The sequence below is a fragment of the Zonotrichia leucophrys genome, chromosome 4 (assembly GCF_028769735.1).
Source record: "Zonotrichia leucophrys gambelii isolate GWCS_2022_RI chromosome 4, RI_Zleu_2.0, whole genome shotgun sequence".
In the NCBI taxonomy this organism is placed as follows: Eukaryota; Metazoa; Chordata; class Aves; order Passeriformes; family Passerellidae; genus Zonotrichia; species Zonotrichia leucophrys.
In genome coordinates, this window is record NC_088173.1 from 20,560,013 (window position 1) to 20,583,660 (window position 23,648).

Sequence of the window (23,648 nt, forward strand, 5' to 3'; positions counted from 1 at the left end):
AATGCTCCCTCTCTTCTCCAAAATACCTGCCAAGTTGTGGCCATTCAAAGTGAAACTGGCAGTGCTTAAGGCTAATGGGTGTCTTTTGTACCGTCAACTATTTATAAAGGATCAGAATATTCAGGAATTAATTTGTGAGGTGTTGTTTTTGGTTTGTTTTTTTTTTACCGTGTAGGGTAAAATAGATATATCTGTTCTAGCAGTGCCAGTTTGAGGCCAGCAGTTTTGGATGGGACATCCATTTGCATAGCCCACCTGCACACTGCATTATATTTATACTTGATTATGATGAGAGCTCACTTTAACAAACCACTGAAACCAATTGGTGCAGATACCCAAGCCTAGAGGGAAAAAAGGCAAACCCTGTGGAATTTGGGAGCAGCACTGATGGCTTTGAAATCCTGTGAATTACTGGCATCAGTCGAAATTCGACTGGTCCTTTTCTTTTTTCCGACCTGCTGATTTCTTGTGATGAGGTAGCACCAAGTTATTTGGCAAAACAAACCATTAAAATTTTTTGCTTTCTGGGAAAAATTTCTGTTCTAAAACATGCAGGAAAGAGTACATTTCTATATAAGCAAAGCACTACTATTATTACTAGGTAACTGCTATTGAAAGTTGCATAAAGTTGTTGTTTGCCTATTTCCTAAAAGAGTGGAATATATAGTTGGTTTGCTGGGGGTTTTTTGGTTGGTTTTTGTTTTGTTTTAATCCAATTGCCCCTGTATTGCTTTCCCTTATCGTGGGCTTTTCAGTTTTGTTTAAAAACCTGTTTAACTCAATAGTGCACACTACTATCTCCTCATAGAGTTATACATCATTACTTGGTTACTTAATTTGTCCAGGTAAAGTATGCCCATATCAATTAAAAGACAAATTGCAGCTTGAATACATGGAGGAAATAGTTACTAAATGTTGTTTTAAAATTATATCAAGACTGCTGAGGAAGGTGTCTCAGACAAAACAGGAAAACAAAAGGAAGATCCTCTGCTGGTTGATCAGATTTGCCTTTATAACCAGGAGACATATCCCAGTGTTCTTCTTTACAGCTTGATGGTCATTAAGTTTTCTCCTTGTGATTTCTGGCCTTTGAAGTGAACTTTGTTTTAATATTATTGCGACTAGCTCAGCTGAAATCAGGGTCCTGTGGTGGCAGTGACAGAATTTTCTTAAGGGTGCTACAAATTCAAGTACAAATATGATGGAGTAGGAGTGCTGTGCTCAGATCACCCAGCGAGTTTGTGACAGAGCCGGGGTTACATCCTCAGTACCCTTAATGTCATTCTGTCTCCACTAGGACGGGTTTAGGGGTGTGTTCTCTTGCTCACCATGAATGAGAGGACACTGGCCACCCCATTCATACAGCCCTGCAAATGACCATCACTTTCATTCAGCAGGTGAGGTTCAGGCTCATAACCTTAAGGTGGAAAGTAGTATAGACTTCAAAGTGATAGGGACTCTGCAGAAAGCTGAAGGGCAGAAAGAATGCATAGACTATTGCCAGTCCCTCGGGCTATCCAGGCCTCTTCTGCACCTGAATGTGGTGAAGTTTAGTTCTGAGGTCACATTAAATTTAGGGGACTTGAGATAGATGCAGTCATTAAGTGCAATATTTATTGGGGTTTTTCCCAGTTTTGTACGCTATAATCTGTTAATTCCCCTGCTAACTCTGTGACAAAGTTTACAAATATTTATTTGACTAATAAAATCCAAGTCACTGTAACATGAGCATGACAGAGTTATTATAATTTTCATGTAAGATACAGTAATAATTCTATGCTTCCCCACTGAAAAAAATTCTAAAATGTAATACAGCCTCACTCTAGAATTTGTAGCTCTTTTGCAGGCAGCTTTCTTTCAGGTACTTACATTCATGTGCTACTTGAAATTAGGCAAATAACAACTCAGTAGAATGTAGTGATGTAATAGTTCTGCCTTTTTCACAGTGTTTGCTGGTGGGGTTTGTGCTGGCTTGAGAGGAGAGGGAATGTAAAGTGGGTAGGAAAGCTGCAAGTCTCTAGATAACACTTTATAAGCTAGAAGAATTGGTTATTTGAATCAAAAGCTTTCCTTCTCTTATAATCTGGAAGGAACATAATAAAGGAATGATTATTTCAGCATTTATTACCTATATCATTACTACTTCTCCAATAGACACTCTCTTCCCCGTTTCCTCCTTGATAGGATCAAATAGTCAGGTTATCTGTTTACATCCAGAAAGTGAAAAAAACAGCTAGCATATTACAGAAACAATTTTGAAAGTGTTGAATAGGAACTGCCTTTCCTGAATATCAAACATTAACTGTAAGTAACACACAGTATTATCTTTTGCTTAACACATTTCAGTAAATACTGTATCGCTTCACTGGTTATTAATTGTTCTGGGTGACACTTTCAGTACAGTCGCTGCTACAGTCTTATTTGGGGAAAAGATTTTGAAAACATGGTGCCATTTCCAATAATAACATTGGAAGAAATAAGGGAAAAGTGGCTGAGGGAATATCAGATCATTTTGTCACATATAGAAGAATAAAAAATACCTCAATAAATGACAGAGCAAGTCACTGGAAGAGCAAAAGATGAAATAATGTGAGGAAGCAGTAAAATGCACAGTATTAAGAAATAGAATAAGCTTGGATGATTACAACAGAACAGAAAGATACTTGGGCACCTCCTAGTATGGAGTAAGAGATTAATTAGTATTCCCCATTGCTCTGCTATTCAGAAATTGAATACTACCTTTGGTTTGAAGGCCAGCACATAATTATCAACTCTAGCATTTATCGTTAATATTTAGAAAGAGTTTTCAAATTCTTTCAGTATAAAATGTTAAGTGATGATTCTAAAGTACAGGAATTAATTGCTATATATGTCAATACTGGTTTCAATCCTGGTATCTCAGATATCCCTTGGATAACAACTCTTCCCCTCTTAGAAGCCTGTAAAAATATATTGTGGGTCTCCAGTGTTTCATAAGAAACCATGCTGAATGCTCAGCAATGATAGCAACTGATAATAAGTGAAAATTCTTGTTTATTTTGACTTGAAACTGTCAGATAAGATATAACAGCAGAGTTTTTTGTCAGATTTTCTAACTTGGTTTTCCCCAAATTAATCCATCCTGCTGATCCAGAAGAATTATTTCACTAACCAGACAAGATCTGGGATAAACACGTTTACAGGTCAAAAGAATTTTGTGAAGCATATCTTCGAATCAAATTGCAAGTGTCACGAGGGAAAGTTCTCAGCTTTTCCTTGCTCCTTTCTATTACATTGCAAGATGGTAAGTGGGCTGTGCAACAAACAAAATTTTAAAAATGCAAAAAGTTCATGTGAGTAACCACTTGAAAGGAAGAAGTTGGCCAAGAAATGCTCACAGGGATAAATTTTGAAATGTTGTTTAGGTGTCTGTGATTTTTTTTTTTAAACCACAAATTTCACTGGGATTATTATCTCATGGTTTTATAGGGTCTATGTGCCTACCATGAATATAAAGGATGTTTTTTCTTCAGCCCAGGGTACAGCACCAGATGCCAAATACAATGTTTGCCTTCTTCGTTGACTGTAATCATGAAGACTACTTTTTCTAGGCAAAACTCATTAGCTCAAAAATTATGATTTCAGGAGAAAATTATGCACTCTGTCCTGAATTTTATCTGTTCTTGGAAATGAAAATCTACCTGGAAACAAAACTCTATTCCTCCTGTTTACCATTTTATGGCTTTTTCTGGAGGAAAAAAAAAATCTACTTCCCTGCCTATTAGTGTTCACTGCCTTTCCTGCCTGAGGGGAGACAGTGCTCCGGAAGAAAATGGTAGTCAGCAAGCACAAGGAATGTGCACCAGTAACCTGACACTGGAGACAGATGTGCTCAAGGAAAGGAAATGGGGATGGCTCAGACCAGGCTGAACCTTGCATAACTTTTTTTTAATGTTTTCTATGTGTGTTGCAGAGATGCACTACCTAGAAAGTACATTTTCTTTAATTTTAATCTGGGAAGAAAGTATGCTGTGTTCCTGCCATCATTTCTAGGTTCTTGCTGCAATATAGGTCATAATTACAATTATTAGAATAATGATAGAAGTAAAACATGCTCTGGGAGCCTCAGTCTGTCTTACTTCTGTGACCCTACAATCTGTATGGTTGATTTTTAAAAATACAATGAAATACCAGCCCTGCTCCTAAATAATCATAAATTATGAAGTCTCTCCTAGAGGGACAATTTCATCAGCAACAATTTTTTCATTTTTCAAAAGACAATTTCATCAGTTACCTACTGAACTGTATTGATGAATTTTCTTTTTTGCTTAAGGAAAATACATTTTCATGAGCTCCAAGGTGCACTTATTTATCAGTTTCCTTCCATTTCTTAGAAGTAAATTTGATTCTAAGATTCATCTAGGAAATACATACACATATTTCTTCCTAAGAGGAAAACACAGAGGTCAGCTCTGGAGCAGCAGTGCCTGTGATCCCCACCAGTGCGGCCGCATGTTCCATTTCAGGCAGCCCATTTGGGGTCAGATTCTTCTCTGGCACTGCTCATAATTTCAGAGCTTTTTAATTTAAAGAGTCATTTATATTGTCTTCAATAAATGATGTTCAAGAAAAACCCCACAATTCTTGCAAAGCACGAGGTTCTATAATAAATTTTTATTTGCTGGTTGACTTTCAAATATGTAACCCCCTTGCATATCCAGACCCTTCATGCCCTAGGTTTCAGCGAGGAAAGTATTTTTAAAAGTATGTTTTTCATGTTATTAAGAAAACCCTGAGAAGTTATCATATAAATAAGGCAAACATATTTGTACCTTTCTGCTGCAGCTAGAACACACACATGTAGGAAAAAGAGATGCCTACTGTAGTATTTAACATTGAAGTTACTGTTTACATTTAGTAGGGAAATTTCAGGAAGGAAATACAGACATATTTTTGTCCTAAACTCAAGGTTTTAGAGCTTCACATGCAGTCAGGAAATTATTAGTCTTACCCAAAGCTATCCATTTAGTTGTACAAATTTCTGGAAGCTTTTCAGACAGAAAGAGTTAACTTCCTGGAGATAATTTGCTACATAACTGATCTTCTGGTTTGGATTTGGGCAGCCACTAGCCACAGTAAAATTTTAATGCAGGAGGTGTTAGGACAGGCTTGGCAAATTTCTGTAAAGATTGGTTGAGTGATTACTTGAAAGGGAATTTCAAATTAACCTCCAGTTTTTTGCATATTTATACTTTTGACTTCAGGTAGTAAATTTAGGTTGCAGCTTTGGCAGATCCTTTTTCCATGTTGCTTGCATGTTAGCATTAGGGATATGGTGTCTCGTGAAGCAGCTCTGTAGCAAGAGTGAGCACAAGTTCAGGGAGTCTAGTGTGATGTAATGTTTTAATATCCCATAGTTGTCACCAATAAAGTTAACCCCCTGCAAGCCTGGTGACCATCTTGAAACCAGGTGAAATGTGTGCTTTAGGTAAGGGTTTTCTTACTAGGGTTTGGACCTGTTTAGTACAATCCTCTGAACTTTGCCTCCTGGCAAAAAGATTGCAGAACTGCCTTGCTCTTTATCAATGTCGGGGCTGTGACACTGCCTTTTCCATGTTTCCTATCTGAATTACTTCTTTATCTGCTGTGATCAGGAAGGTCAGCCTTGCTGTGGCCAACACAGCTGGTGAGAGGTGCAAAAGAACAGAAGGTATCTATGATTTCTCTGCTTTTCTGACCATCAATCTGAAAAGAAGGAATTGCAAGCTTATGTTCAAATAAAATATATGAACACAAGAAAAATAATGGAGGCAAGAGAGTCAAGCTTATATTTAGGGAAATGTGGACTTTCATTGAACTTCTTTGTTGTTTGTGTGGGAAAGACTAATGTTTCTGATTGCATTATATATACTTTTGCTTGCTTGAAAAGTTTTGTGGTGTTTACTCTTAGTTAGGATAACAGCACCTACCTACTCACTACCCTTTTTGCTGGCTGTTCTAGATGTTGCATGCTTCTACCTAATAACAGATTGTTCAAAGTGTAAGCTTCACAATGTAGACTTGTGAGATCTTTCTATGCCAGCACCTTTTTATTTGATTACATAGGCTGGATGACTGTATAATGTGCTGTGGTAACAAGTCTGCCAAACTGAAGAGTTTGCCTTGGAGAGATCTCAGTGCTGTAACTGCTGCACTTGCTGGGTGCCTGCTGTGATCAGTGCTCACTGTGGATCTCACACACTAATGATCTTACCTTTTCTCCCCCTGTTGAAGCTGCGCTGATAGGAAAGGTGGGAAAGTTTGAGGAAAAAAGCCTACTACAAGACAGAGCACTGCAATCTGTCACCCCCTGTACTAATCCAGTAAGGTGATTACTGGCTGTACAGCACTTATAGCTATACCAAAAAAAGGTCCTGGCTGTTTTTTTGGGGTTTTTTTTGGTAGAAAAGTTCTTTATCAATGGAAACACCAAAGACTAAATTAGCAGAGATGATGTCATGGAAATACGTGCAAAACATGACAGTAGATACAGGATATAGCAAAAGAATATCCTGTAGAAGCTGAAGCAGCAAAGCATTGGTCTTGCTTCAGCAATATATATATATATTAAATAATAATGATGTCTAGCATGAATAAAAGGCACAAAGCTCAAAAGTTAATTTTGTTGATCTCAATGTTTACCACAGGAATTATTGTGTTAAACCCTCAAAGAAGATCTTGAGACTCCAGACTCATCAAAGTTTTGTAATAGATACCGTGCTCCCTCAAAAATAGCTGAATCCAGGAAAGAAAACAGCAGCCCAAACCATCAGCCCTCAGACAAAATACATGCTTCATGGAAGAGAGGTTATGTTAGGTTAAGAGCATAACTTAGCTGTTGTCAGGAAGTGCAGTTCATGAGATGTGTTGCATCATTGACTTAGAAACCCTCAGTTGAAATTGGCAGTGTTTTTATTTGCTTTCAAGGCTAGTAAATATTTTCAGCTTGCAAATTTATACAAAATAGTAATAAATGTCTGTTGCCAGAGACCCTGATGAACGTTCCTTCTGAAATGTGCTATTTAACAAAATATGTTTTTCTGTCTCTATTCAACTTTTTTCTCATTGCAGCATTTCAATCTGTTAAAAGCACAGAGATGCAGAGGTAAAGATGCTAGTGTATTAGATCTGCAAAATTTTGTTCATTTTGAACAGTCCTTCCATTATGTAATAATTGCTAATTTTCCCCTTTTTTTTTAGTATGGTTTGATAGAGGTTTTGTATGTTTGTTTGTTTGTAGGATTTTATTGTTAGTTTTTGTCATTGTTGTTTTGCTTGTTTGTTTGTCCTTGTGGTGGATTTTTTTGGGGTCTTTTCTTTGGTTGGTTGGGTTTTTTTACTTTTTTCTTTTTGTTTTTAATGAGCCACCAAGGTGAGTAGTAAATTCCTAGCACCAGATAAACTTGGAGCCAAAGTGATTTATACCTTGTCGTTGAATAAATTGTCTTAATGATTTTCTGGCATGATACATGGATAGAAAAATCACAGCGTGAATGTCGTGGTTCAAGCATATATTGTGATGCTGATAGGTAGTAAATCACAGTTTTTAATTTTCATAAAATATAAAGGAAAGCTTCCTTTGGCCAGTCCATAGCCCTTCCAAGCAAGCAGCATGTGGTAGCTGTGCAGTGTCCTGGCTGTCAGAGCTGTGTGGGGCTGCTTTAGCAAAAGTGGCCACAAATGTGTGCCACCACTGGCCAGGCATCTCATGCAGCCTTTTGCTATCTGTCCTCACTCTTGGAAGGATCAGGATGGAGAATACCAGCTGAATTCATTGGTTTTGTGTCAGCAGTGTCTTGCTTCTGCTGTCATTCTTGAGAGGCTCTTTGGTTTTCCATCTGTTGTGTGTGGTTGTACAGCTCTCACAGGGTGTGGAAAGGGTGTTGTGGCCTGAAGGCTGGGACAAGCTGAGAACAGGCTACAAGCTCCACAGCTTGTTCTGGCAGACAGAAAATGTCATGTGGGCTGTTCCTTGGATAACTTGCAGATGGAAATCCCAGTGAAGAATTGTTTATAGAATGAGCTTCTTCACAAGGCTCTTATCACTGCAGACCCATAGCAGGTCTCAATGTGCTAGTCCAGGTAACCATAGCAGTGTAACAGTGAAATAACCATGCTCCTGAGTGTTTGCTCACGTCCTCTGATGAGTTTACAGCTGTTCCTAGGGCCATGGTGCTGCCATGGTGACAGGGGTGGCCTTCCTGAGCTAACTGATTTAAGGCCATCATTCAACTTGTACTAATTTCAGCCTGAAACCCCCAAATTAAATGCTATGTACTTAGAGAAATAAAAAAATAAATAGTGTGAAGAGTATCTACATTAAGGTATAAGTGCATTCACTTGAAGGTCAGCAGCTTACATCTGCTGTCCATCACTGGCATGTAGCAAAATAAATAGACCATGATCGACTTCACATTTCTCTATAGCAACAGCAGGGTTTTCTGGTTCTAAATACTTACAAAACAGTGCTAGGCATATGAAAACTGTTGCAGAATTCAAACAGAAATTGACTGCAGTCACCTTTGTAAGGCACCAACAAATTTGCTATTCCTTGTCCTGTTTTTCAAAGGATTAATATGTATGTACTTGGACCTTTATCATAGTATAATCCCAAATGGCCACTAAGCCCCACACACAGCTCCCTCACGCTCCCATGTTGGATGTGGGAGAGGACCTTAAGAGAAAAAGTGAGAGAATTTGTGTGTTGAGATAAAGACAGTTTAATAGGTAAAGCAAAAGCTGGGCATGCAAGCAAAGAAAAGCTAGGAATTAATTCAGCACTTCCCATGGACAGGCAGGTATTCAGTCATTCCCAGGAAACTGGAGCTCCATCACACACAAGTAATGGTTACTTGGGAATACAAATACCATCACTCCAAGCGTCCCCCTGTCCTTCTCCTTCCCTGAGCTGTGTATGCTGAGCATGATGCCTTATGGTCTGGAATGCCCCTTTGGTCACTGGGAGTTGGTCAGCTGTCCCAGCTGTGTCCCCACCCTCAGCCTCCTCGCTGCTGGGGTGGGATGAGGGGCAGAAAGGGCCTGGGATCTGTGCAAGCCCTGCTCAGAAGTAACAAAAACATCCCTTTATTATCAACACTCTGCTCAGTACAAATCCAAAACACAGCCCCACACCAGCTAGTTTGAAGAAAATAAACTCTACCCCAGCCTGAACCTATCCAATCTTTTATTTGAATCTCAACAGCAACAAATTTGGTTCACAGTTTTATAGATAAAGAAAATACTGTATCATTTTCTCAGTGTGTGTCAGTACCAATCTTAGGTAATGGTAAGGTAAGGTAACCTTTCTACTGCAGATATATTTTTTCCTGTTTGGTTTGTATAAGAAGACCTGAGAAGAACCCAAATAAAAATTCAAGGTTTATTAAACTCTAAATTACATTTAAATGAGTTATAGTGTCATATTCATAGGACTGTGACTACACTTTTTATATAGAATTTCTGTAGGGATTTTAAATAGATCTCAGAGATTTACAGCTGTCTTCTAGAAATACATTATTTTCAGGGTTTGTTGCAGTTGTTACACATTAACTTACAGTGTGCTAACAGCTAAGTAAATGTTTGGCAACTGATCAGAAGCCCTAAATGAGGTCATAACATATGGAGAGGTGCTGAGAGGTTACAATTCCTGTGTGTCTCAATTAATACTGTAGCTAGTAAGCATTCTTTGCAGCTCATAGGCTCTGATCCAGCAGTGTGCTGGCGTGGAAGTGGATATTTAAGCCAACAACCCAATAAGTAGATCTGTCAGCTTCTCTGAGGGTGCTCATATACTTGGAAGTATTTTCAGGAATGAGTTCTTTGCAGGGTCAAGGTATCTTGGAATAAATATTTGTTGGGAAAGTTTGAGTACAACAAGCTGAAACACTTGAAAAACATCCTTTTCCTGAATGCTACGTTGCATCTCATCAGTGCATGTGAGCAGCAATAGATTTCCTTTATGAAAAGTGTTATTTTCTATCTGATTGCAGCTCATTTAAGCATAAACACATTTAATGTACTCTTGCTTTATCCTTACCTCGAAGCCATCATTGTAGCTGACATGATGAAAGCAGAACTGTAGTAGTTTAGGCTAATAGGCACATTTCTTATGATGTCAGTCTTTATTGAGAGGCAGCTATTCAGCCCAGTATTTCAAAGGGATTAGTTTATGTTCCTTTCATATCATCTCTCATTGTTTTGGTATCATTTGGATTGATGGATTGATTGTATTGCAGTGTTTGCTAACTGACATAAGTACAAATGCATAAAAAAGGAAGCATCTTCATTTATTTTTCCTATAAAATACTTAGGTATTCTACAGGAAAACATTATCTGAAGTATTTCATTGTAAGCAGAGAATATCTCAGTCTTTGCAGTTTGCAGTGGAAAGCCAGTGACCAATTCTTAAGATTGAGCAAACCTAAGAGAAATGAAAATGTGAGTTATTTGCACATTTGTATGGGATGCCTGTCTGACTCTGCTGTAGAGACAACAAAAAATACTTCTAAAAACACAGAAAAGGAGAAGTATTTTCTTGAATTTTTGCTGTCATACTATCGGTTAATTCAGAGTTTCATTATCTCTTCTGTTATCAAACAGGAAATCCTTTCTTTGCTTTTACTGCCCCTGAAAGGTAGCCTTATCAACCAACCATTCTTCACATGTGGCTCCCCAAACTTTTTTCCACTTCTAGTATCTCACAGAGCGATTAGCTCTGACAGAAGCATGCAGAGCCAGCCTGTGTTTAGCACTTGTACACACCACTGGGTATTTTATTTGTGTGAAGATAGAAAAGATTAGTCTTGACTCACTGAGGCTGGTTAAAGTAGTGGCCTGATTTTCAGTTTGTTCAGGATCCCACTTACTGAAAATATCATCATGACTCAGAAGGGACCTTGCCTTCAGAGAGGTCAGAGCCGTGTTTAATACTATCAGTTTTATTGTAGTGATCTACCTATGGTATTATTAGCTATACAGAACCTGAAGATACACATCTTGAACTGTGATGATTTTGAGAATGTGGTTCAGTTTTTGTTGGGTCTTGAGTTTGGTTTGGGGTGTTTTTCCGGTGGTGGTGGTGGTTTTCTTGAGGTGGTGTCTTTTTGGTTACAGGAAAAAAAATTGTCTTAAATGTAGGGTACTCTTTGAGTCCCCTTTTTCATAGATCTTATTCCAACTGAGATTTTGTTTTGTCATGAAGATCCAGAATATGTTTTGAGGAGTTTTTTTTTAATATTCTTGGTTTTTTAAACCAAATTTAAGAAAATTTCCATTGACTTAAACGTGACTTTTTTTTACCAACAATATAATTTAAATTAAAATCCCTGTAACTTTCATTCATAACTACTTTCTCCCTGAATCAATACATAGATATAATCCTATACTAAATAGCAACCATGAGCCGTGGAGACTTGAAGGATGAAGATGAAGCTAAATCCTCATAATAGTTTCCTCAGGGGTTTTAATAGGTAATGCTCATGTTTTTACTTGGTTTTAGCTCCCTCCTTCATGTAGAAAAGCCAGCAGAAGTAGAAAATCAATCAAATGTGAGATAGACCTTATACTCATTGTCTGCATTAGGACTGTCCCTTTACCTGAAGGAATATGTGATATTGTGATTTTACCAGTAAATACATATTCTACTTTACACTTGAAAATTGCAAAGTATCTTATTTCTGTAAGATGGCATAGTTGTGCATCCATTATCTTGGCATTTAGGAACCAGCTTGTTACAGATTTCAAACAAACAGCAAAGTTCCAATTCTTTTCTTGATTTCCATCCACCCTCCTTGGTGCTCTCCTTGTATATCCATGAGCCCAGTGGGTATATTCAGATAGCACAACAAGTTTGCCTCTGTTTTCAGTTCATCCTGTAGATGTTTCCAGGTGATGAAAGGAGACCTTTTGAAAATTGCATGTTCCTTTCTTTTTTCTGTAGTGATGAAAAGCACGCCATGATGCTGACAGAGACTGCTTTTGTCTCCTTGACATGTACGCATAATTTATACAGCCTTATAAATCTTGGCTTTATGGGACCATGTGTCTTATAAATGAGATGAAGGGTGTCCCTTTCACAATGGGTTTGTCAAAGCTGAGGGAGAGCTGAGGTTGTTCTCTCCCTCTAACCTCTTGGCCACCCCTTGGTAAAATAGCATAGTTTTAGAGTTAATGGACTAATTGCATGTACAGCAAACATCTTCATTTTCCAAGCCAGTGCAAGCTGACAACTTTATTGTCCTGCATTAAAAAAAAAAAAATCAAAAAGGTGATATTTCAGAGAAAAGAAATGGGGAGGAAAAGTTTGGTAGGGTAACTTATACAAGAAAGCATAATATCTTCAACAGAGCAAACTTTGAAAGGCCTTGTCTGTGTTCATATCTGGTATCATAGTTATAGAAGATTATGGGTGTAGTAGATATGAGATGATTATATTCCTTCTAAAATATTTAAGAACTTTTTAGAACGTTCTTAGGTAAGAAACTTTTACAAAGTTCTTAGAAAGTATGCCTTTCTTGATAATTTTTTTAGGTTTTTTAATAGGTAGTTTTGATCCCTAGTATTTTGGAACTGTTCTTCCCAAAACTAGCTATAATATTTTAATTTTGATGTTATTCAGATAAATTTAGATGAAGTTAGCAAACATTCTCTGTGGAGAAAAAATTTGTCCAAATGACAATGTATCTTTGCCCCTCAATTTGTCTGGAAAAACTGAAAGAACTGGGGTATCCATTTGTTTTAGTTTTTACAGTCTTTTTTTTCCTTTGTCCAGAGTTATCTTTGACAAAATGGGGGATTCCAGCATAGCATATTGAGGAGAGTGTTCCAGTTAATCAAAGACAACTGTTTTCAATTCAAAATGTATATATTTATTTTTATTAAAATATTTAACATTTTTCATTAAAACATTAATATGTTCAATTTCCCTCTGAACACCTACACACTGAAAAACATAGTAAAAGATCTGTCCAGTATTCTTTACTAAATCATCAAAAATCTGCTAGAGGTGAGCTACCTACAAAAAAGTAAACATAAGCGAATATTTTATGTCCTGTGTAAATAGAAAGTTAGAAAGAAACAAAAACATTTAACACAGGTCTTTTACTGAAAAAAAAAAACTTCACACCTAATTAAGTAGCCAAATTCTAATTATATATTAAAGGTGAAGATTCATTGGAAAAAAGACACCTTTGATTACTTTTTCTCTATCAGTTTTTCAAAATCAGTTTGCTGCAGTACTGCTTCAATTGGTTTGAATTTCTCACACAGAGCTAGAGAATATGTTCAACTGTGATCCTTGTTTATATGCAGGAATTGTGCCAATTTAAATCATTTAGATTCTGCTGTAAATTGTCACTGCTTCTTTTTATAACAATAACAGATGATTTAATGTTTTCTCATAACATCTTAATGCCAATTAGCTACTAATTTTTTTATGCAATTCCATGTGTTTTGCATTAGATTAGGCTTTGATTTTTTTTTTTCTGTCGTAGCTGTTGGTCCTTGGCTACACAAATCCAAAACCCATCATTTTTAGAAGGTGTAACAAATTCTGTAAGAACTCTACCTCTTGACAGCATTGGTCCGTCTAGTCGTACATTCATCAGAAGTTTATCCTGAATCTGGAAGATGAATAAGTAGGAAGTAAGTGATTGATTAAAAAGTTTTGTGTATAAAAAAAGTAGAGTGCCTGAAAACATTCAGAGAGCATCATACTTGCTCTGGTGTAGCAGTTATGCAAGCTGGGACAAAGGCAGCTGAGGAGGTTTTTATACTGTGACAAAACCTCACTCAACAAGAGCTCCCATCAAGGTCAAACTTTCTCATATTAGCAGCCTAATACCTCTCCAGCTTAATATTGTATTACTGGTTATTGAAATGTGGCTCCTAACCTCTCTAATTAGATGCAGTGCTGCTCTATAAGTAAATGAGATTACAGAGGCTGGTGCAGTTGCCTGAGTCGGTCCTTCATGCGGCTCACCTGGGGCTGCAAGTGCCCTCCGGGAAAGAGGTAAGGGAGTTCAAACTTCCCTGCCTTCCAGACGAGTGCATTCTCTCTCGAATAGATAAGGCCTCTGCCTAATCTGTCCTCACTATCTCTAATTCAGGTCTCTCCTGTTACAGATTTTTCCCAAAGTACTCTTTGCTGCCTCCTTCCTTGTCTTTTTTTGCTTGCTCTTTCTGAACTGCTCCAGATAGCAGTAAGATAACAGTAAAATGGAGGCATTGGTAAATTTTAGCAGTATCTGCTGAACAGCCCTCTAAACAGCTCCTGCAAAGTGGTTTCTGAGTACCTGAGATATTAAAAATTGGGGAGGGAAATTGCTGTATAAAGCAGCCCTGCCAATATTGCCGTCATCCATGCCAATATGTGAAATGCATTCTCTGAAATTTTTTTTTCAAGTATGGTGGGAATTTGTGGCTGTGTTGGGAACTTTTCTAAATGTGTCTGATTGGATGTTTTAAACTTTGGATTTTCAGTCTAAGCATTTTTTTTCATGGTGGCTGGCAGATAAGAAAAAAAAAAAAAGAATTGTGAGAACAAATTTTATTTAGAGTTTTTTAGACTTTTAATTAACGAGAATAGAATACAATAGTTCTGCATGCTGTCTTCTCTATATTTTATCTGACTGGAGACAGGCCTGAAATGTTTTGGATGCTTTTATTCCTACTCCACACAACTGGTATGTGTTGGAGAACACAGTTTAATATAGAGATACATGAGTCTATTAGTAAACACAAAATTGGGATGGGAGCTTGTTGTCATGCAAATGGATATACAAACTAAATTTCTACCACCAAATGGTTTTCAATATATTTAATAGATGCTTGACAAGTCAAAGAAATTGTGATACATGAGAAAAAAAAAACCATTTGTAATGAAAAACATTATACATTAGTATAATGACTGGATATTTTAAGGAGATGAAAAATGTTAAAATGCCAGAAGGGCAGAGCAGAAGTAAAACTTATTTCAGAATAATCTGTGATCATTTGTTCAGGAATAACTGGACATAACTGTAACAGTCCAGCAGTTGTGGTCTTTAACACAGAAAACAGGTTTTTCAGCTTGTGCTGTGCAAACAAATGAAAATATGTTGGAAATACTGTTTTGTTGTAAAACAAAGGACAAAACCAGTCAATAAACTGTATTAGGATCCTTTGAGGACTTGCCCCAGATAGTCATTTAGAGATCCCCAGCAGTGTAAAAAAACCCAAAAGAAACCTGAGCTAGTGAGAAAATAAAGTCACCCTGAGGTCTGGAAGTTTACAATTCCAAGTCTATGTACACCGGCACACCAGAATAAACTACAGAATCCACGGCAGAACTCTAGTTTATCCCATTTTTTGGTTACTGTTTCATCATGAATTGTTACATTCTCATCATTGAGGTGATGGAAGGCATTGAAGCAAAACACTATGACCTAAATTTTTTTTTCTGTTTCTGGAGCACTGTGATTGTCTTAGATTCCTTTTCAAAATATTGTTAATAATTCCCATAAGCAATGCATATGTATACTTTGTGAATATGCATGGAGACAATGTCTTTATCCTGAAATCCTTGGTCTGTCACAACTAGAAGTTGCAGTTCAATGTGTTTACAAATTCGATGTCTTTAAGGCAACACTTAAAAACTCATTAGGTTCACAAATCAATGATTCTTTGAACTGAATGTTTGCAAATGGAAGAGGTATAAAATAACCTGTTTGTCCCAAAGAGAAGTAGAACTTGGCTAAAAGTAAAATGCATACACTTTCAGAAGTACCTCAGTAAGTGCTGAATCACTCAGACACTGAACTACATTTTGTCCCTGCAGACAGTCTATATAGCATCACTTTTTGGTAACAGTCACTGCATTAAATTTTTTAAAAGGCAATTACATATTCTCTATTTTACACCCTACCAAACCTTTTGTGGTTGATTTTGCTTGTTGTTGGTTTTTAGGGTTTTTTTTAATGTTCAACATACACAACCAGCTCAGACTAAAGAACAATAGTAGATGAAAGTCAATGACACTTCAAAAAGAGTCTAAAGGTAGGAAAAAAATTTCATCCAAGAAAGTTAACCACTGAAAATCTAAGACTGCTGGAAATCAGCACACTTTCAGTTATGGAGGTGCAATATTGTCATTGCCATAAGAAATGTCCAGTTGTGGTTGCTCTCAGCTTCCTTTCAGTGAGCTGTCCTTGCTCAGAAAGGCACCTATGGCATATATTCAAGGGCTGGTTGCTGAAGGGAAATCAGCTTAAGCACTTTCTTAAAACCTATCTTGTATGAGGACTTTCAGTCTGGGTCTGCATTTACTGACCTGGCTTCCTTTGCGAGCTTTTGGCCAGTCCTAATTCCCTCAAAGTTAAGGAGGCATTGTATGAACTTGTCAAAATCAAACAGGTGATGCAGGTTCTTGTGGAAGACCTCTTAAGGTCTGTGCACCTTTCAGGTGGTCACTCTCCTGGTTAGTAATCCTTTCAAGTAAGGGAACAGAGTTCTGTGAAAAGAAACAGTGACAAAGGAGCTTAAATTGGGAAAGTTGTGTCGCAGACTGCATGAGCCTTCACTCCCTTCTGAGCAAAGAAGGGACTGTTCAGTGTATTTGTTATCTACAGCCAGCTAAGCAAATAAATAATAATGTTTTAGTGGGACCACCTGTCACCAAAACACCAAAAGCTGCCTTCCTGAAATAGAACTGCTTTTTAGATAGCCACCTGAACAAAACCAAGTACTTTAAAAGCAAGCCACACACAAATATGAATGGCTCACAGTGGGAGGCATGGACAACTACTTTCCATACAACAGGGTCATTGATAAAGGCACATAATGTAAGAAAACTGGTTGAGATGGCCATTCATATTCCCCCTGCACTTTTTATGTCCTTCTGTGCTTACAAAATCAGTAAAAGATACTTGGGAGGAAGAAGAGAAATGTAATAAAAAATATCTGGAATGCAAAAGACAAAAAAATTGATGAAATGAGGTAACTATATAGCCTTTTTTTTTTTTTTGCCAAAATAAGGGGAAAATAAATAATAAAAAAGATTAGAGAATTTGGTGACTGCTAAAGAATGAAGGGATGTGTTAGTTTCTTCAAGCACTGAACTTCCTATGCTAATAATGAGCAGCAGTGGATGCGGATGTCTACACCAGGTTTTCCTGAGCATACACAATGTGTCCATAAATTGCCTTTTGGGAGGAATATCATATCTTCTTCTGCCTCAATTTCTCTCTCTTTTTATAGTGATTTTTTTTTCTTCTGCTAGAATTTCTTCCTCCATGTTTTCTAGTATTGTTGAGTGTGTATTCTTGGACTTGTTTGGTTTTGTTCATGTGACAAGAAAAGAAGCTATTGTACTTGCTGGTTGTGCCTTCTGGCAGTGTTAGCAAGGAAATGTTATGCCTGGCTGAAATTCACTTATGAAAAGCACACCAAAGTGGCACAAAATTTTTCCTCTACATGTATTTAAGGGTAACTGTTTAGCCAAGGATGGTAGTACAAAATATTTCACTGAGGCCTTTAACTAAAAAAGAATTCCAAGAACTTAGGGATACAGACTATGAGCCAAGTTGGGAAGAAAAAGTCTTAAAGAGTCATATCAAGAGTCATTTAAGTGACAAAATTTGAAAGAAAGGTAGTTCTTTTACTAAGCAATTAAAAGGGCTTCAATATAATGGCTCCTTTTATAGTACAAGATCAGGAGTAACTGATTAAAGGGATACAATTGAGTAAAACCTGATCAAAATCTATTTCTTTCTTGCTTTTCTGCTTTTTTCTTCATTGTGTATTTTTCCTCCTTTCCTAATCTCTCTGCCTATGATTCTTTCTATATTTTTCTTTTACTCTTACCCTTCCTCTGTTTTCCTTGCTTTGTGTCCCTAGCTCTAACCCTCCTTCCAGATCCCATTCTTTTAGTCAGGCCCTTGTTTTCTTACCATTTTCTGTGACTGGTTCCACTGTGCCAAGGCCACATAAACTACAGGGATAACAGCTTCTGTCATCTCCAGTAATTCAGTTTCAGGTCTTAAAAGTAAACCCAAATCTGTAACTTTGTGCCAGTTTTGGGCATGTGGCTGGGCAGAGGTTGGTTCTTCATTTGGTGTTCCGTTTTTAAGTTCAAGTGTTATCATTCAGAGATAAGCAGTGTTGGATCTATCAGGGAGTAGGGGAGCTTAAAGAATGCTCAGGAAGAGCCAGCTTTGGAGTTTTTGTTTTGAACTCAAGTAATCTTTGACTTTTTGCTTTCAAGTTTACAACCAAAAAGTGCTCAAACACAAAAATTAGTTTAAATCAAATAAATGCTGACTGAAAGCTAGTTACTTACATTTCCACTAATTTTCTTCTAAACCATAAATTAATCAGATGTAATTTATTACAGTTTGAAACATCTTAATAAATAGAGTAGTTGTAACAACTCTAAAATTTATGATTTTTTTCTTATACAAAAAATACAGAAATTAATTTGCTTTCACTACCATTTTGGATCTTAAAAGCATAAGGTTGTGTTATCCTTTACTATCACTTAAGCTATGCAACTAGTGTTAACTCAGGGATCTGAATGCTTTTCTGAGGCAGGGGTAGAAAAAAAAGATGCAGTTAAAAGAGGGAAGTATTTTCCTGTAGAAAGTTAGAGATTCATAGGTGGTGACAGAGCCTGTGGGGGGGATTGAGGTGGGTAGCTTTGACATCTACAACTACAAATGTATCTGACTGAAGACATCAGGTCTGAAAAGGAGTTTCTGCATGTGCATGCATAAGTGGTTCAGCACATTACAATGTCAATAGAGCTGTTCTTAAACAGGTGGTAATGGGCAATTTTAAAAGGAGCTAGGTGTTCTGGAATGGTAAATGCGTAGTGTAGAAAAAAAACCGAGTATTTGCTGTAAAGAAGGCTTTGTTTCAAATACCAAAAATCTAACACTAGAAATTATATATCTTGCATACAATAATTCAAGGAATGACAAGAAAATCCATGCATTTTACTTAAGAGTTCTAAAAAAATACATTTGCAAGACTGGAATAGTAATTAAAGACTGATAAAATTATATAAAGTGTCATTTTGGCAAAGTACATATTTTATATTAAATCTATAACAAAACAAAAAAACACTGCAGTCTTTCAAATCAGCCCTGGGAATAGTGAAAATTTTAGTGAATGATAAATAAGATACGTCCTTGTTGATTGGAAGAGGAGGAGGAGCAAAAAGGGGAAAGGAAGAGCAGAAGAGGAGGAAGGAAGAGGGGACGAGTTACGGGGTGCCCAAAAGTACTGACCCATATCATGGCCCTTAATAGCTTTGTAAATATGTTTTTGTTACCGTCGTGTTCCTTGCACGAAGCTGCCCCCAGCATGCTGAGCTGTGCCATTAGCGCTGCACTTTCATCCCTGTGGGCCCCGAGCGACAGCATCGCAGAATTTATGTGTGTATCACTGTCCCGCAGCTCTGCTAATCTTCCTCAGCAGGGCCGTAAATAGCACCACTCAGATTCCCTTTCACATAAAAAACTCAATGAAAAAGAGAGAGGGAAGATCTGCAAATAACCCCTCCCAAGGCCATGACCTCCTCCATCTATCTCACGCAGAGCAGGTAGATAAGGGGGTTTGATAGGAAAGCCTTCTTTCTGAGAGACCACACGTTAAATCAGCCTGCAGATGAAGCTTTGACAGGTGCTGATAGGAAGGGCTGGCAGAGGCCACGTGAGAGCTGTGTGCTACCCATCCATTATTTTCCTGCTTCCCGAGGGTATTTGGAGAAAGCAGAAAAGATTAAAATCTTCCATCTCTGTGAGAAGTTATTCACTCCTCTCTCGCTGAGGTCTGTGCAGCTCTTCTGAAGCATTATATTGTTCTGAAGCAATATTTCACTCCAAATCTTTTGCTTCAGAAAAGAAAGACAGAGGGACATACAGCTAACATTTGAAGAGCTATGTTTTTATCAATTATAATTCCAGTTATTACTTTGGGCTTGCATCCAGGTATAAATTGCTAACATTTTATGCAGTTTCCACAGAACAAATAGTTAAATATTACATCTAATAAATCAAAGGTAAAATTTTTAAATGCATAACAACATTTCTTTGATGCACAGTACTAAATTTTCTGCATGTTTTTATGCTGTATTGAACCAATATGACCTTTACCACAGTCATCATCCCATTACTGATATGAGCAAACATGGGTAGTAATAAAGGAAATTTCTTATCAACAAACTCTGCCACCCAGAAAAAATGTCACATTTTACATCTGTTTCACTCAGTTGAAGAGATCATACCATGGAATGTGATATATTATGTCTTTGTAGAAAACTTTTATGAAGAAGGCTATGGGGTAGATTAAAAAAATAGGAAATATGCATCAAAGAGTAATCTTAAAGTCTAAATCTACAGTAGTAGCCCAAATGGAATATGCAAATACAGTTTTAAGCTTCCAGCATGACTGCTTCCAGGAACTAATTTGAATTCAATGCTTTAGAGTCAGAACATGTGAAGCAGAGTAAAATGTCAAATTTTAGGGTTGAGTATTTTGCCTGAATTCTAGCAAAGCAAGTAAGAATATTAAACTTCAAGTTTTTGTGCCACAGCACTAGTATGTGCATTCATAAAATCATACCCTCTCCAGGCTCTTGCTAAATTTGGGATTTTTATCAGGAGTGCACTTTTACAGTGGATATCCCAGTCATTCTGAATTAATGTACTTAGTGTCATGAAGAGGTATCAGAATTTGCTAACTGCATTTTTTTTCACCTAATTGTGAATTGAAGATGAGTACAATAGATGCAGTCCAACTGTTAAGGGGTGTTCAATCCACAGAAGCTGATTATCAGCCTGTCTGAGTACACACACCTGAAATACACGGAGTTTGGCTGTTGCATTCTTGGTACCAACAGGTTTGTTCTACAAGCCTTCTCCTGTGGGGCTGCACTACTTGCTTATGCAGAGATAACTTCAGCCTTCTGAGTTAGATCTTGGTCTTTTTGCACTCAGCCTGGCTGTTGGGATTTAAAGATAAAGTGGGCATACTCCCTGACAGTCCATGGCAGCTCATGAGTGAGCCTCAAAGAAAATTAGAGAATAACAAGGAGCCCAAGTACATTATAGAATGAGATAAGAAAATCTAAGACAGGATATATACATATATGTATATATATATATATATATATTTAATAAAATACTCACTTTGTGATTGGTCTGTCCTGAACAACCTCAAAAAATTGTACAAGTTGTGAAGTTTGAGCTAAAATTTGGCCCATATGTGCATATATTGCATGGCTTCAATATCACTTTGAGTACTTTGAGTGTTACTAGGAAAGCAATGAGAATACATCTTGAATTCCTTAATTTAAAAAAATAAGTGAATGCTATTTTTAGCACTTTTATATGACCTTTTTTAGAATATATAACCATATAGTCCCATGAATTTACATCTGTCAATTATCTTTCAATAAATACAAGATTTACATGTAACATAAAATGGAGAAAAAGACTACAGTGTGTAGCTTAATCTTCCAAATCTTCCCACTCAGACCAACATACAAAGTTTGGTTCTTAGCTGAATTAGATATACTATTTATGTCTATCTGCTTTCTTCTTTTGTGGCTTTTCCTTCTGTGCTCAATTACAACATCATCTTTGAAGACATTACTGCTGGAATTAATTACTTTGCCATATACCGGAGCAGTGGCATCCTGAATTTGTTAGATCAAAGGATATTGGCTGAGAAGACAAATAAATAAATGACCCGTAACACAGGTAAATGATACTCCTGGGATCAAAGGGATCCCCTAGGAATACTGTGTGCTGCTTGGTTCAGCCAGTCATGGAAAATGTCCTTGCAAGGGCTGTAGTGAGGCAGCTTTTGTCAGTCCTTCAAAGTAAGGGGTTTCCAAACAGGATCTTCCTGTTTGTTTTCCTTGTTTGCCAGTTGTTCAGAAAATAGGAAGACGAATGTAAGACTTGGTCAAGTATCAATTCATATCACATGGGTACTTAGTACTTGGGGGCCAAGTGAAATGGAAGACAGTCAACAGTAGTCTGTCATGGAAATGAGTGGAGATGGCTGACTAGGAATTTTCTGGTGCAAAAGGTATTACCTTTAAGTCTTAAATTAAACCATTGGTTTTAGTCGTATGAATTTTATGCTACTGCAGTAATAATCTGGTGTGATCAATTCTTTATGCAATTTCATGTAAAATAGTAGTTCACACAACCTTTTTCTTTTTCTTTCTTAGTGTTTTTTTATCATTACCTCTAAGTTTATGGCTTAGGTCCACAGGTTTGTTGAGGTACTTTCCATTGCTTTCTAAGATTAACTTTCTAAACTAATGGTACTCTTTCTTTTCTGCTTTTTACTGTTAAAAACCTACTAAAACAATAAGGAGGACAACAGTCAGGAGGAAGTAGATTTCTCTGTCAGTGCAGAAATAGTACACTGAGGAGCAGTAACCACTAAATTTCAAAACAAGAAAAAAATTACTTCACCTCTATGGTGTCTCTTGGAAAGGATTGCTTGCCCTGTGGAGAAGTCACTCTTATGGGAATTTTTGATAAAATATTAGTTTACTTCAGCCCTGAGGATGTGGCCATTGAGCTGAACAAGTCACTTCCAAAATTACAGGTCCTCTTCTCTAAATAGTGCCCTGAGCAGGAATGGGCTAGTAAATCCAAGTTGCTCCCTAACTGAATTCAGCAGTAAACATTTTCTGACTTCAACAAAATCAGATTCACATTAATAAAAGACTTACCTTAAGCCAGGATCTTTACTTGGGTCCACTACAGCTGGAAAACTTTGCCATGTGTCACAGAAGTAATGATTTTAACATGGCAGGAGAAGGAGGATGCTTGGGAAGAGCAGAAATTGCCTGCAGGAAAGTTTACAGCTTCAGTGTGGTAGATGACATGTTTTGTCCTCTTACAGAAGCATATTTTGAACAGTATATTCAAGTTGTGCATAGTAACAGAAGACAGCACAGAATTTTAATCTGGCAAAGTGCTACTGCATGTTCCTAATAAAACATCTGCCTCTTTACCGTGTATGCATAGCTGCTGCCTGTTTCTTAATATTAGACACGTAATTAGGTGATGATTCTATGGTACATTCAATGTTCCAATGTTTATACCTACAAATCATTAAAATTAGGTTTGTTATGACTGGACAATAATATAAGAAGTGATTTTATCTCCATATTTGGGATTTGCCAATGTGTCCGTGAAAGACTCATCTTTGCCTGTATAAGAAGGCTGAGTTGGTTTACAATGAAAAGTTTTCCAAGTGATACAGCTCCTGTGTGGATGTTCTTATTTCAAAGTAGTTTCTGTACTGTTCATCTTAAATGGGTTTGCAATCAGACTCTTAACTAAGTGTATGATGATCTGTTCAGAGGATCTCTTCATCTGGAGAGAAGTTTCTTTGTAGTATTTAATCCTAATTTTTGTCTTAAGAGAGTCTCCAAGATGAAGCTGAAAATCATCTCCGTCTAATGTCGGCTTCTGTATGCAATAGCAGTTTAGTGAAAAGAAGGACGCAGTATTTTTCACACTTAAAACTCTTTTCGTTGAATCCATGTCCCATTATACTGTCCCCTTTTCAAGTGGAATTTTACATGTTCTTAAAGCCATGACTCACTTAGCATGTAAAACAGGAAC

At 37.1% G+C, this 23,648-nt stretch overlaps 1 long non-coding RNA gene across 1 annotated transcript; it reads right to left on the reverse strand.

Annotated features, from left to right (window-relative positions):
• Positions 1–10,959: 10,959 nt before the first annotated feature.
• LOC135447312 (uncharacterized) lies at positions 10,960–13,892 on the reverse strand. Its single transcript, XR_010440064.1, has 3 exons — positions 13,732–13,892; positions 13,583–13,637; positions 10,960–12,255 (listed from the first exon to the last, which is right to left on the reverse strand). It is a non-coding gene; the product is annotated as an uncharacterized LOC135447312 (long non-coding RNA).
• Between the last annotated feature and the right edge of the window lie 9,756 nt (positions 13,893–23,648).